Source organism: Dermacentor albipictus, chromosome 7 (genome assembly GCF_038994185.2).
Source record: "Dermacentor albipictus isolate Rhodes 1998 colony chromosome 7, USDA_Dalb.pri_finalv2, whole genome shotgun sequence".
Classification (NCBI taxonomy): Eukaryota; Metazoa; Arthropoda; class Arachnida; order Ixodida; family Ixodidae; genus Dermacentor; species Dermacentor albipictus.
Window position 1 is genome coordinate 81996776 of NC_091827.1, and position 15039 is coordinate 82011814.

A 15039-nucleotide genomic window follows, 5' to 3' on the forward strand; every position below is an offset into this window, starting at 1 on the left:
CATATAATAATGACATTGATGATGCTGTTCGCGCTGGTGCCGAGATAAGATTGGTTGCTCATGCTTGTATTTTGTTTAAAAAAATAAGTTCCACTAACGATTAGAACGATCTCAACGCCAGTCTGAACAATATACGTGAATGGTGTGTAAAATGGGGAATGATCCTTAACACGAGCACATGTGTCTGCCTTCCAGTAACTCGCCCAAAAAAACTCCTGTCATATATCTACGTACTAGGGCCTTCACCCTTACAAGAAGTAAGCTGCTATAAATATCTCGGTGTAACACTCACTTCAAAGCTGTCTTGGCATCTTCATATTGATAATGTTTCTTCATTCGCCTTCCGCAAGCTTTGTGTCCTTAAAGATAAACTTAAAACTGCTCCCACCAATGTTAAGCTGCTCTGCTATACTGCTCTTGTACGGCTAAGACAGGAATATGCGTGCATCTCATGGGATCCTCATTCAAAGCGCAGCGTTGATTGTCTTGAACGTATTCAGAGAAAGGCAGTAAGATTTATTTTTGATAAATTTTCAGCGTTAGACTCACCGTCCGATTTTACGCAAGCAAATGACATTCCCCTATTAAAGGCACGAAGGCGAAAATTCAGCTTACAATTTCTTTCCCAACTCTTAGAAAACAAACTAGCGCTAGATGCATCAACATATTTGTCACCCTTGACTAGCAGGCCCACCCGACACCACAGTGAAAACGCTCTAACCCCCATATTTTACTCGCACAGACTTATTTAAGCTTGCGCGAGAACTATTACTGAATGGAACTGACTTATCAAAGCAAGTGCACTGAGAAGTAACCTTTCTGAGCTTGTGTTATTGTCGCTTTTATCGAAGCTATTTCTCTTGTATTTCCTTTGTATTTGTATTGACCGCCTTGCTTGGACCACAAGTCCGAAGTATTGTATATATATATATATATATATATATATATATATATATATATATATATATATATATTGCGTAGGTTTTGCGTCAATTCGCTTCTTCTCGCCATTTGGAGCACACGTGGCCCAAAAACTGTGATCGCGTTATAACATTTTGGGATTTCCCAGTTTCCCCAAAGAGCTACGGAAGCTTGTAGGATTGTCCAAAAAGGAGGACGATTTCATACTGGCTGTTTGTATATTAGGGCTGGCATATTCGGAGCGAAAATTTATATTAATCACGCTTTGCTCTGTCGCTGCAATAATGGTTATAAATGCGTTGTGAATGGTGCATTTCTGTTTGAGTAATAATTTCCTACTATGTGGCTGACAATCTCGATAAAGTACGCCTTTCTTCTTCGTTGTTCTGTTACAGTTTTTCCACACAAACGAAGCAATATGGACACTCAGGTCGAACGAGCGATTAAAACTCCAATGCAAAGTTGATGCGAAGCTCGATGAAACGGACACTTTTGTTCTATTTAGAAGATATTTTTACCTTAAGGGCACCAGGTAAAATAACAAATTTTCACCCTTTGATCAACTCAAAGATGAGAGGCAATACTTTTCGCCCTGACAGGATAAATGTGACCGTCAATGGAACATTTGCATCACTTGACGCCCAGAGGAGCATGTCCGGCAAATATGACACGATTTTGCTCGCTTATCCAGGTAAGCCAGTGGCCGCAGCTGATGCTCGTGATTTCGGTATACGAATGTCCCATCGTCTCTTGGCGGGTTTATCTAATTGTTTATGAAAAATTTCACAGGTTAATTATGCCGCTTCTTCATGACGAAGACGTAGATGCATTTGGATGCACTGCTTAGCCATAATATACTGATTGACAGACCATGCATTCAAAACGAAACTGTTCCTCGGGCCACTACTGTCGCATTTCCGCCCCTATGGCTGCAGCCACAAAGCCGTAAAACGTCAGTTGGGGAACTGCCTTTGGCTGTGCCCCACTCACTCAGCGCTCAAATTGAGAACGTTGATTGCTTCGGGTAGTCAAAACCACCTACATTTGCTGGGATTATTTCTTTCGTGCTATTGAAATGAGGTACAGAGAGAAAGAGAGAGTAACAATGGAGAAATATGGCGACACCGATGTTTTTTGTTTTGAATCTTCAAAACAGCATGCTCTCTACACATATATCAGGAATAAGTAAGTAAGGAAGTACGGACATCGTGATGTCGAGTGTGCAGGCAGCTCTAAACCTCAGTTTTTAAATACACCATTCCTTTTTTACTTCTGTTATCAGTCATAGAATGACACGGCACTTTTGTTTCACTTCCTTCCACGTGCTTAGGATAGCAGTAGTTTTCGGACATTATTTATTGCTCAACTTCATGGCTAAAATAATATTTATTTATAACGGTTGAAGGCAAAGCACGACACGACGAGGTGGTGGTGGCGGAAAGAAAGGGCGGGGGGGGGGCGGGGGAGGGGGTGGTCTAGATTGGATCTAATCACGTCGTTCCTATGCAACATCAGAACTGCTGGTACGACCCTCTACCTTTCTTCCTCCTGCCCTTTCTTTCTTTTGATCCCATCTCCCCCACCCTGCTGGCGCTGAGCCGTGCTCCCGCATGGGTTGCAGAACATAGTGCTCGCCTTGCCTCCTTCCCCACAAGAATCACTTCTCGTTCCTATCCAATGTGTCTGCAATATGATGGCTGGCTGAAATAAAACAACACGTGCTCGACCAATAATAAAATATACTGTCGTAAAGGGCTTCATATTGCGTGTGTTCAAGTTGCCATGTAAACGTTGTCCGCAAATTTCAGCCATTTCACCAGAATGAGGAGGCATTGAAAAAAAAAAGCAAGGTTTAACGTTGCACGCAAACGCATCGAACGATTTTTTAGCTATGCGTGGTTGTGAAGTTTTGGCACGACGCTGCATACATGGCTGAAGGACAGCACTCTGGAAGCTACGGGGCATTTCACAATAGTAATGTGATTAGGAGCACCGCCACTGGCGTTGCAGCAATCGCACATAGATGGTGCCACAGATGAGACCAACGGAAAGATGTCGGCGTTAGTACCCTGTGAGCATTGTGCTTTCTGTTGCGACTAGTGCTTACAGGCAGCAGCTTAACAGAAACGATTGTGTGCTTTGGTATGCATGCGCACCAGGCTCATGAACGCAACGAAACAAAGAACACTTGCTGAGCTTCGCCACCGAGCTGATAGCGCGGAGTTGACGGTGCGTCCCCTTTGCTTCATCATTTCTGAAGCCAGCCCGATGTCACTGAACACACTAGTCTTTTAGCCGTTTGCAAGACGTCTTGACATGTTTAGAAATGTAACATGACGATTACCCGAAAACGTCTACAACTAATCTTCTAGACATTTTCACAATATTTAAAAAAGCCTTGCAGCCATCTTACCCACCTTTGCCGGAGATTTTAAAACATCTCGCGGGCCGTCATGAAAACCGTTTGATGCACTGCCAAACCAGGAACATAAGGCGTTTTGAAACTGTTTCAAAAACAACTATAAGATATTTTTCAAAACTTCTTGTAGCCGTTCTGAAAGCGGCTATAAAAAGTTTGCGATCAATTTTGTAGCCGTTTTAAAAATGTATCTTTAACAGTTTAAACCGATTCTTGAAGAGGAAGGTACGACACTATATAGTCACTATTAACGTAACGTGGCCTTATATTTTCTGAATGGGCCACTCACTTTTTCTTTGTCTGCGAAACGCAGGCATCGATGAGGCGGTACCCGTATGCCGAGTAGAGAAGCGACGCTGCGTGATGCAAGGGTCAACAAGGGTCGTTGGTTAAAGCATAAAAACTTCACAACGAAGAGAGATAGCGAGTAAACTTTTTTCGATGCCAGCAATCATGGGAGCGGACGCACCTTCCCTCCGCCTAGCAGGCGGTCGAGATGCACTGGGTCTCAGCGCCTGCTTCTGCTAGTTGGATGGACCAGACCTGGCCTCGCTGATCACGAGGATCTACGACTGCTGCCGGTTTTGAATTTTGCGGCCCTCGAAAGGAGCCACCTTCGAGCATGCCCATAGAATATGTGGTAGACCCGCCCTACCAATACATAACGCACATTGTTCATTTTATTGCCATGGATAGAATCTGCGGCTGGCCACCGGGTTAGGACACATGCTTGTTTTCGACGGAATAGTACGAGACCCAAGGTTGCACCTAATTATTCGACGCATAGCTATGTATGCATTTCGTTGCGTGATGCACTATTTTTCCGTCTGGAGAGCGAGCGGCGAGAGGAGGAGGAGGAGGAGAAGGAGGAGGAACTTTATTATTGAAGGAACCGTTGTGCGGTTTACTCCTGGGTGGTTCCCTCTGACAGGGCACAACTGGCGATCGCGGCTCGCCGGGCCTGGTCGAGGGTCGCCAGTTCGCTGCCCAGGTCCAGTTCGGAGAATCTCACCTCTCATGACCACGTAGTGAGTGTGTGTGTTGCGAGTAGCGGTGAAGTTGCGTCGCCTGGACGGTTGGTGCATTCGGGTGTTATGTGCGCGAGTGTCGCCGTGTGGTTGCTACACCACGGACATGTCCGGGATGTATAACTGTCTGGGGAGATTGCGTGTAGACGAGACAAGTGCGGGTATGTGTTAGTTTGCAGGCGGCGCCAGTCCCTTGCCTGGAATTTATTGAGAGCTTTGTGTGGGGGAGCGTATTGTGTTCTTCCGTGACTTTGGTCCTGTAGTATTAGTCGACTTGTCGGTAATAACTCGTGGGTCGCTCGTCGGTCTGTCGGGGGCTGAAGAACGTTGTGGTCTGCCGCTCGGCTAGTGAGACCCCGAGCTGCGCAGTCCGCCTCTTCGTTGCCCCGCAGGCCTTCGTGCCCGAGTGGCGAGAGAAATCTCACTAGCCTTTGTAGCGTTGCCTGCTATGTACAAAACTAACTTATAGTCGCGTCGACAGGGGGTGGGTTGCTATGACAAACCATATGGTACTTCTTGCACCCACCTTGGTTATTATTTTCCTTGTTTCCGGCAGCACTTGTCAGGCTCACGCCTCTGCGATTACTTAGCATGGTTCAAAGCATTTCTAAATTTCGTACGCCCGTCTTGAAAGCGTTTTTGTTACACGTCGAATAAAGCCAAACAAATTCAACCAATTTGTTTCATTCAGCTGCAGAGTAATTCATACTTACGGTATAAAGGAGTTGGGCAATCGGTGAATAACATAAAAGCTGGACAATGCTATCGCAGCACGTAGCGCATTTAGTGGTTCACAAAAGTGGCTCCTGGTTTTGTTCTGCTTGCAGGTCAACCGGAGTTTGGGTATGAGCACCTTTTGTTTCAAGCGGCGGACAGCAGCTGTGGCGTTTTTTTGGTAGCCCTGAACGAAGCTTGTACGTATTACCATGCGGTCTGTACCAGCAATTACACACTTAGGAAAATGCCACGATACCGCTGTAGGGGTGCGAACAAATGGGGGATGTAGAGTTTATAGAGAAGTGTGCTTAGGAAATATTTTTAAAGTCAAAGATGATTTGAGTTAAACTCTATGAAAACTGATAAGTGATTTACAAATACAGATTGGACATTGAAACCAATGCGCTAAACTGTTTAGACAACACTCGTGCGCACGTAAAGAAATCTGTTTATTTGTCTCCGTAGTAATACTTATCTCGCTAATATGTTGTCATTTTTTCAAGCAAATAATCAATCTCAAATACAAACTGAACGATAACCTCAAAACATATTGGGAACAAAGGATCCGTACGGTTCTTGAAACGTCATTTTGTTTTGACTGTGTGGTCAGTGACCAAGTTCTTTCATGACAAATAATTCACCTGACCAGACGGTATTTTCGACTATGAAAAACCAAGCCTAGCGTTTGTTGCGATTGTCACACTGAATAACCACAAGAAACATAATACAAGCATTCTTATATAACCCGTAAGCACTTCACATTACACTTCCCTCCCACTGTAGTGACTATGGAACTGGGGCCACCAGTGGGATTTTGTGTACTAAGATTTTCTAGAAGTAGCAATGTGACTTAGTAGTCGAGTATTTTTTTTTGCTTTCTGGTGCAACAAATCAGTAACAGTGAACGTCGTAATATATATCTTGTTTGCCTGTACAGTGTGCTTTTTCTTTAGCTTCACAAAAACATTTAAAGATTGCATATGGCAGATAGCACAAATGTAATCCTTGATCGGAATTACTCAATGAGGCGGCCATTATATCTACAAGAAATCAAAATGTTCATTTGAATTATTATAGCAATTACACGAATTAACTCTGATTTAGTCACTTTACGCCACACATTTCAATGTACGAATTACAGCGGCTGAGTTTGCAGGGCGCATCCACTTGGAATAAATTATCTGGAAAGTACTCGTTCCGAAATGATAATTTTTAATGGGTACGACGAAGTGCAGAGGCGTTCCAATTACTTATTTAAAGAAACCGCTGTTTTGGGCATTGAAGCACAAAAGTAACTGGAACATCAATGCATTTCGACGACACTTTGACAATTAATATGTCAGAACTTGAGCTGTCCAGAGAATTCGTTCCAAGTGGATACGCCGTGCGAACTGAGCGGCTACAATTCATAGATATAAATATGTGGCGCAATACAATTATTTAAAAATGTAGTTGGCTTATCTACGTTAATTATACAATGGAACACTTTGATTTCTCCTAGGTTCAATGGCCACCTCATCCAGTAATTTACATCAAGGTTTACAATTGTGTTATCTGCCGTAGGCTATCTTTAAAAAAATTGGCGCAGCTAAAAAATAACATGCTGTATAAGATGATTTGCTATACTTCATTTATGTCTGTGTAGAAGACAACAGAGTTTCTACGTCCATGTTTGTGTGATGTGTACTCAGATGACCCTATTCCTTTATTTTCAAAGATCTTGCGTATAACTAGTGGTGTACTTAAGCTGTGCGACCATTTGCCATGTTTGCGGCTCCTTGTCACGCATCCATTAACCTTTATTTTCGTTTTGCCCTCGATAAACGTTTATACTAATATGCCGTGCCAATTCTTCGCAATCTGTGACTTCTTAAAAATGTAGCCTGATTTCCAGCCGATGTTTCTTCTAATATGCATTATGCGTCTCATTCAACATTTGTTCTTTGTAAGATGAAGTCACTTTATTGCGATATCCATTATAGGGACGCTCCAGGCGAATGTTCTTTGTCACCATCGGCGTTCCGCATAGAGTCCACGTACGATCAGATCCTATTACTCCCTCGCGCACCGTATCCGGTGGGTTTGGGGAAATTTGTGCGAGTGTCAACTGAGACGGATGGTACGTGGCTTGATTGACACCGTCTTCTCGCGTGCCCATTGTTGGAGGTTACATGACAAAGCGCGAGCAAGGCAGGCCCCGGAGGGAGAAATGTGACGCGCGGTAACGTGACGAAGCACGCACTGCGGAGGGAAGAGGGGCAGGTGAGTGCGCATCCAATCATATATAGCAAGGCCGCGGAGCCACCTGGCTGTCTACGTGGTTGAGCGCGCACACCGCCCGCATGCCAGCGTGCAGAGACTAGGCGAGCCGGGATGGCCGGTGGCTCATCTCGGCTCGTCTTCGACCGCCTAGTGCTGGGATTCGCGTAATCTCAAGTTTTTGAGACCCACTGTATAGAGAGCCAGCAGAAGAGTTTGCTAATTTCTCTTTGCTTTCTTCGTGAAGCCACTGCTGTAACAGCGAGTGTTCGCGTTCATCGAATGAGGTTAGGTGATGTTTGCCGGTGCACGCCTGATGCCATGGTTGTTAATTTTATTAGAAAGCGAACGTTTACGGGAATCTATACAGCCTATAAATTACGAACCTTATTTCACGTCCAATACTTTGATACCACTATGAATGTTTAGCCTTCCTGGCAACACTGCGACTTGCGACTGCACATTGTAAACTGCACTGCAACGCTGCGACTAAAATTTCATATATGGGTCGTCGAGGTACTTTAGACAAATAAGTAAATTATAACTGTTTATATTAGTATACAATAAAACATTAAAGTTGACTAGAGTGTGAACACAGACATATTATATTCTGGTTCACATAAAGAATTGTATTTTGGCCTATCCTTTGATGCATTGACAAAATAAATGGTGGTTTGCTCTACTAATCAAAGAAGGAGTGCACAGTGGGAGCATCGCAATTAGGGGTGGTAAGAAAATATTTAAATTTGCAGACCTAGGACTGAGTCTAAAGGCATAAGGCACAGGTTTTCCAGGTCGCAGGCCGACGTCTTCATCTGAGAGTGCACACACATAGGCTAACGATGAGTTTTGATAAGTGTCGTTCACTGGTGTTCTCTTGTAGAATGGATTAAAATTAGCAGGGAACGGAATTTTAGATTACCAGTCCTTGATTCTTTCCTTTGTTTATCCGCGCGCGCAACCACCCGATTGCTGGCCCTTCTCCCATTATGAGTGCGGGCCATTTTTTTAACCAGGAACATGATTAGTAGTATTATTATTATCGTCATCTCAACTGACAGTCCACAACAAAATTAGGCACATGTTTGAGCAGCAGTGATAAAAGATACTACAAGGCTGTCGGGGGAGCACTGTGTTCCAGCACTGATAAAGCACCAGCCCTGACTTCAGCTATAGTAAGATATCCCTTCTTGAAGAAATAGGTGTCACCTGATTTACAAGCTTCACGCTGAACCGACTGAGCTGCGTGATACTTCAGCATGTGTGTGAAATGGAAATACGCTTGAAATGACTTCCTTACAAACACTAATATAAATATCAGTGGACCTGCGGCGCATTCTGCATTGCCCTGTCAGCGTTAAATTGTAGGGTCTTTTTTTCTAATTTTGGTGGAAGAACGAAGGGCTCAAAAAGATTCAGAATTTTTATGCAACAGCAGATAATTTCTATACTAACGTTGGTGAACCTTCAAGAGAACACTTGTTTTGACAGTAGTCATCAAACCGTCGGCAGTTTAAAGAAGAGATGCTTATTGTTGCATTGGCAATGTTTCTTACGCTGTCCATTTTCCCTTTAGTTTTGTACTTTGATGCTTCTTTACGCTTTTGTCCGATCTATGTTCTCTTCCCGAGTAGTCGGCAAGTGACATACTTTGGGTTCATCTTTGTTGTCGGTTGTTAGTCGATTAGTTTGCTGCCAAGGTCAGCGTCTTGTAGCAATACTTGCTTTGAGCTTGACAGGGCGGGAAACGAGACCATTAAGTATCTAATGCTCCAGTTCATACCATTAAAACCAGCATATAATACGGACTTGCATATAATTGAAGGCGAGATTTGGGGATAGTGAAAAGAAAGAAAACAAACAAAAAAGTTTCCTCTGCGTATAATGCAAGCATAGTACACGTGAAGGGAGTGGATTAATCGAGGGTCCCGATTGTTTATATTAGTGATATCATAAGAAGTCAACAAGCACTGTCACCAAGGATAACATAGGGCAAATTACTCGTGTCTAATAAATGAAATAATGAAACGATAAGTTATTGGAAATAAATGAAAGTGGATGAAAAGACTACTTGCTGCAGGTGGGGACCAAACCCACACCCTTCGCATTTCGCGTGCGATGCTCTACTAATTTAGCTACCATGGCGCCACTCCCCATCGACTTTCTTGGGTGTTTGTGTTTCCTAGTAGAACCCTGGGAGTGTTAGCCAGCGCCACCACTCACAGACCTTGGCGGCGGACGTGGAACGTCCTTTCTGCAGCAGGCGTCACGAGAACGTGATTGTTTTTTTAGGGGGGTGGTGGGGGGTGAAGACAGCTGGTCAATAAACCCACACATGCGACATGAAATCATCAATGTTACCGGATTCGAGACCTTCGTTATGTAATCAACAAGAAGAGAGGAAATTAACCGAGGGGCCAGAAATTTTATTTATTTATTTATTTATTTATTTAAAATACCTTACAGGCCCTATGGGGGTATTGTGTAAGGGGGGTTACAAAATTAAGGCAAAAAAAAGTAAGTAGCCTTCTAAAGTGTAATATAAAAGATACGCCTCAATGCAGGGCTCATCAACATTACTACCAAGATCAAAACATGAAAAAGGAACAACTGAATTAATGAAAGGCCACAAAGGTACACTTAAGGAAATAACACGAGTAAAACTTAACGTAAGGCACTAATACTAGGAAGTAAAATACACGAAAAATGAACATATCTGGGAGTACAATTCTTGAAGGGATATTTGGGGAAAAAGACGCAAAAAAGCAATAATATATACAGGGCATACAAGCGAACACATGACGCAGCATAAAATAGGAATTAATAAGAGCGAGATAGCAATGCATCAATATCACAAGAAGTTCGAAACACATCGTCAAGTGTAAGAAACAAGATAAAACGATTTGTAAGTGCCATTATGAAAAATGCTCGTGCAGCAGATGACGAAATGTTTCTTGATCTGACTCGGAAGCAATGTGATCAGGCAGATTGTTCCACAAGCGAATGGCCGTACGGAGTGCGGAAAATTAAAAGCATGTGTCGTACCGTACATGCGCGCAAAACTTAAGTGGTTATTTAATCGGCGAGACGTATTCGAGGCGATCTGGATATGCAGTGTGGATTGTGTGGCATTATAAACATATTTGTGAAACAAGGTGAACAGAGCATTATTACGGCGAAGAACAGAAGGCTGCATGGAATGAGCGAGTTTCATTTGCGTTACGCTGGAGTGATGGTTATAAATACATGAAATGAAACGGGCAGCTCGGTTCTGGAATGATTCAAGCATGTCGATTAAGTATGCAGGATGTGGGGACCAAATGGATGATTCATACTCGACCTGCGGACGAACAAATGAGTGATAGGCCGATTTGCGGATGTTGGAAGGTGAATTCCCCAAATTACGACGTAGGCAACCTAATGTCCTTGAAGCTTTTGCGCTAACAGCTGCAATGTGGTCTGTCCAGGAGAGGGTTTTAGTTAGGTGAACACCCAAATATTTATACGATACTGTACGTAACAATTCTTTAATATTGACGTTGTATAAAAAATGTGAGTTGTCATGCTTACAGCTAAAAGAAATTACTTGACATTGTGATACATTTAAAGCCATTAGCCAGGTGTTACACCAATTATGAATTAAGCTAAGGTAATTTTGAAGGGCCAGGTGATCATCAGTACTGTTAATTGATCTGTAAATACTGCAGTCATCAGCGAAAATACGTAAGCGAGAAGAAACATTACGTGGCAAACCATTTATGTTAATTAGGAAGTGTAAAGAGCCCAAAACACTGCCCTGAGGCACACCAGAAGGAACTTTAGTCAATTCGAAGTGCAGTTAATTTTGCAATAAGGCGACAATGAGCTACACGACCAAATGTTTTGGAAAAGTCAAAGAAAATGCAATTGGTCTGCTGGTTATTGTTGATGTTAAGGTGCAGGTCAGTGGTGAATTCGAATAACTGTGTCTCACCTGATAATCCTTTCCTGAGACCATGTTGATGGCGAAAAAAGAAATTATTGGCTCTAGGTAAATTAAAATATGAGAAGCAATTATATGTTCGAGCATCTTAAAGCAAATGCAGGTCAATGAAGTTGAACGGTAATTTTCCGGGGAGTTTTTATACCCACTTTGAAATATGGATATGATTTTGGCCATTTTCTAGTCATTGGGCAGCTGTACCGATGACAAAGACTGCTTGAATATATGGTACAGAATGTTACTGCATATAGAAATGGTATTTTTTAATATCATGGAATTAATATCATCAATACCAGATGAAGTAGATAACTACAGATTATTAATAAGACAGGCAATTCCCTCCACCGAGATTTCAATACTTTCCATGAATTGCCAGTCATAATCAGCGACATCAGGTACATTGGTATGATCCTCGCGGCTGAATATCGATGAAAAAAACGTATTAAACACAGAGGGGCATTCATTGTCAGAGAGGGAGCATTTGTATCGCTATGTAAGGCTACCCGGTTGGAGTCATGGTCAGGTGATATAACTTCCCAAAACTTTTTCGGATTCGAACGTAAGAGAGAAGGTAAATCTGTGGAGAAATAATTATTTCTAGCTGCAGCTAAGGCAGAACAGTACGTGTTTAAGCAAAGCCTGTATCTTTCCCACGAAGGAGCATTATTGACGCGTTTGGCGGTATTGCACAGATGTTTCTTTTTATTCCTGAGATTATTCCGGAGTGCATTGATATCATTAGAAGCCAACAAACACTGACACTAAGAACAACATAGGGGAAATTACTTGTGCTCAATAATATAAAAAGAAATGATAAATAATTGGAAATGAAAGTGGATGAAAAAACAACGCGAAATGCGAAGGTTGTTGGTTCAGTCCCCACCTGCGGCAAGCTGTTTTTTCATCTGTTGCGGCCTGTAGTCAGCAGCGTCAAACCATCCTCCTTCTCGGCTCACCCTCGTGATCTTTTTCTCGCACCCACAGCGTACGGAGTGCATCTGTGAAAGATGGCGAGCCCATGGGCACGAAGGTTACAAGCGTTTGCGAAGTTGCACTTCATGGTGGAAGTGAAAAGGGAATTGATCATTCTTTTGTTGGCAAGCATTAGTCCACGCCTTTGTAATGTTTCCAAGGAGCACCACCACAGCACAATGCCTTGCAGAAAAGAAAGGTCAATTTTTGCAGCCGTCTTGCTGAGATTAGTTGCTATTAGGACTGGAGATGTCACGTAGCTTATTGCCACCCTAGCTTACCTGTTGCCGGCAGTATATGTACGCAAATGCCTTAAAATTTATAGCCGAAAGCTGTTATAACTGTTCTGATGCTATGCGAAGACAGGGGTTCACATGCGAGGAAGCTAGCGTGGTTTTTCTAACACGCTGCAAAAATACATGAGAGCATAAATAGCTGTAGGCATAGTGGGAAATGCGTAGCCAAAGGAGCAGGACCGTCATACACGGTCATGAGCTTGGCAGACTCGCAGGTGTCCCGAAGTCATGAAATCACACAGCTGCGCTACGAAAGTCAAGGGCGCACGAGCTGCAGCGGCTGGCAGCGTGTACAGCTGCACTGGAACGAATACGCAAGGAGAAAGCGCATACAGCCCATATTTACAAGCTATATATAAAGTATGAGGCATCAGAGAAGAAGGAAAAGTGCCTTCCAATGTAATGAAGACTTCACCTTGAGCACAACGCGCGTATCTCTTTGTGACCACTACGTGCGCACGCGTGCACATACACCCTCCTTATTCTAAACGCGGCGCAAAAGAAAAAAAAATACAGTGTCGAAGTAGTATGCATGGGGTAGTACGAGTAAATAGAGGGAACTAGTTTCTGTATAGGAGCAAGCAGTCGTTCTTTCTGTCTTTTTTTCAGACCGATGGGGCGGTGACAGCGGTTTAAGATGGAGATGGAAGGACCAGATAAAAATAAAACGCGTTCACTGCTGGCAGTAAATTTTATGTGATGTCAAGTTTCTAACAGCAGACTGACGTAGAGTACAAGGCCCTGTTACGTTTATTACAACTGCTGCATGTCCTTATTTATTCTGAAGTAAATATAGGCTGCATGACCTCCATTACGCATGAAACGTACAGGCACTATCTCGACATTGGTTTAGTTCAAGGATTCGAATGCGCCATTTTATAACCATTGTGTTTTTTATCGTCTTGCCGGGGCAATATGCTGTCGCAAGGTTTTTTAGGAAACAGTTTTGTACACCGCAGACGATGTTGCACGAGTGTACACCATCGTCTTCCAGTGTACACCAAAGAAGGAAATCGCAGTAAACGAAAGAAAACTGCGCCCGCGTTCGGTGTTCCTTGACCTACAACTGCCTATCGCCTGGATTACTAGGACGTGAGCAGGTCATCTTGTACTCTTTGTGGCTCGGAGTCGCATTTAGTAACTGCTATGCTTTGACTGGAATAGAGCACAGCCCTATATGCGACGACGTGTGAAGATGTGTCAAATGATGCACATACCTCCTTTGCGTCGCCCATGTTACCATGCACAAAAGCAAGTAATGTGCGCAGCGATGAATAGACTGGGCAGCCTTGCAGAATAGAAGCAAACATTGTTAGCTCAGTACTTTCACATGAACTCCACGCAGAACTCCGCTTTTCCCTCTGATGATCCCGTTACTCTTTTGACACCACGCAGAGAAACAAACCTGAACGACCTCTGGTTAACCTGCCAGCTCTGATATGCATCCTTTTCTTCTCTCTCTAATGCTATATGTGTTAAATACCAGATAACTGTTTTTGTGTGAAAACGCCGTTGCCTTTTTTGGGTCATCAAGAGTGTAGGTGATTTCTGCAGCACATCACTAACAAAACTCCTGTTGCCTCGTTTCTATTTGCAGATATGTGGCTCGAAATACGAGTGAGGAATTCTACTGTAGACAAGCCAGACAAAACTTGCGTAGAAAGGTTCCGACACTCCTTGCCGAAACTGAAGGGCAAGCGAAGACTAGTATACAAGCAAGACTGTCAGCGAATCCTTCCCCAAATAAATGAATGACGTAAGAGGCACTGGAGGTGCGAGCTTCTTGTCAATTCACGTTTGCAGTATTCATGTCCCCAGAAGGCGCTTTGTCGGTGACAAAATGCTACAAAATGCAATTTCTACACGCTGATGTGTCTTCTTTTATTCAAGGTGTACTGCGAGACTGATTGTGCTTTGGACTATATGAATCTTTTCAAGTAATAGCTCTATGTCCAGAATTCACATAGCACAAAAGGATATATAAATTTATATTGCTCATGCCTGTGAAAATTGGTGCGCCATAATGTTGAAGAGAGGGACAAACATTCAAGTACTCATGAAGAAAAGCGTTGGCATTGTCCTTCATGAGCAGTCATCTTGACAGCCGTTCGTTACTCGTTATGGCGGAATTTTTGGTCTTTACTGTAGTGCTTGCGTTAAGAGTGTTTCAAGAATCTTGCTGTCACGCCTATCCAAGTACATGACGGTGCGAACAAGTTATCGGAACACAGTAAACATGAGGACGGGATGGTTGCGGCTGTCATGGAACGATGTGAATGACTGTCGCTGAGCGAAAATTGCATCATGTTTGGGAAGTTTGCTAAGGAGACCGTCTATAGAGTGGAAGGAATTTTGACGCCAGGAAAAGCAGTTCTTGTCGTCGCTTATGCGGTTGCCTTATGACATACTCTATATAATTGCTGCATAGCCTATGCGTGCTGGACA

The 15039-nt window shown here is 43.2% G+C and overlaps 1 long non-coding RNA gene across 1 annotated transcript; it reads left to right on the top strand.

Moving 5' to 3' along the window:
- Positions 1-1484: 1484 nt before the first annotated feature.
- LOC135907584 (uncharacterized) lies at positions 1485-14353 on the top strand. Its single transcript, XR_010566066.2, has 3 exons — positions 1485-1612; positions 5196-5282; positions 14192-14353. It is a non-coding gene; the product is annotated as an uncharacterized lncRNA (long non-coding RNA).
- The last annotated feature ends 686 nt before the right edge of the window (positions 14354-15039 follow it).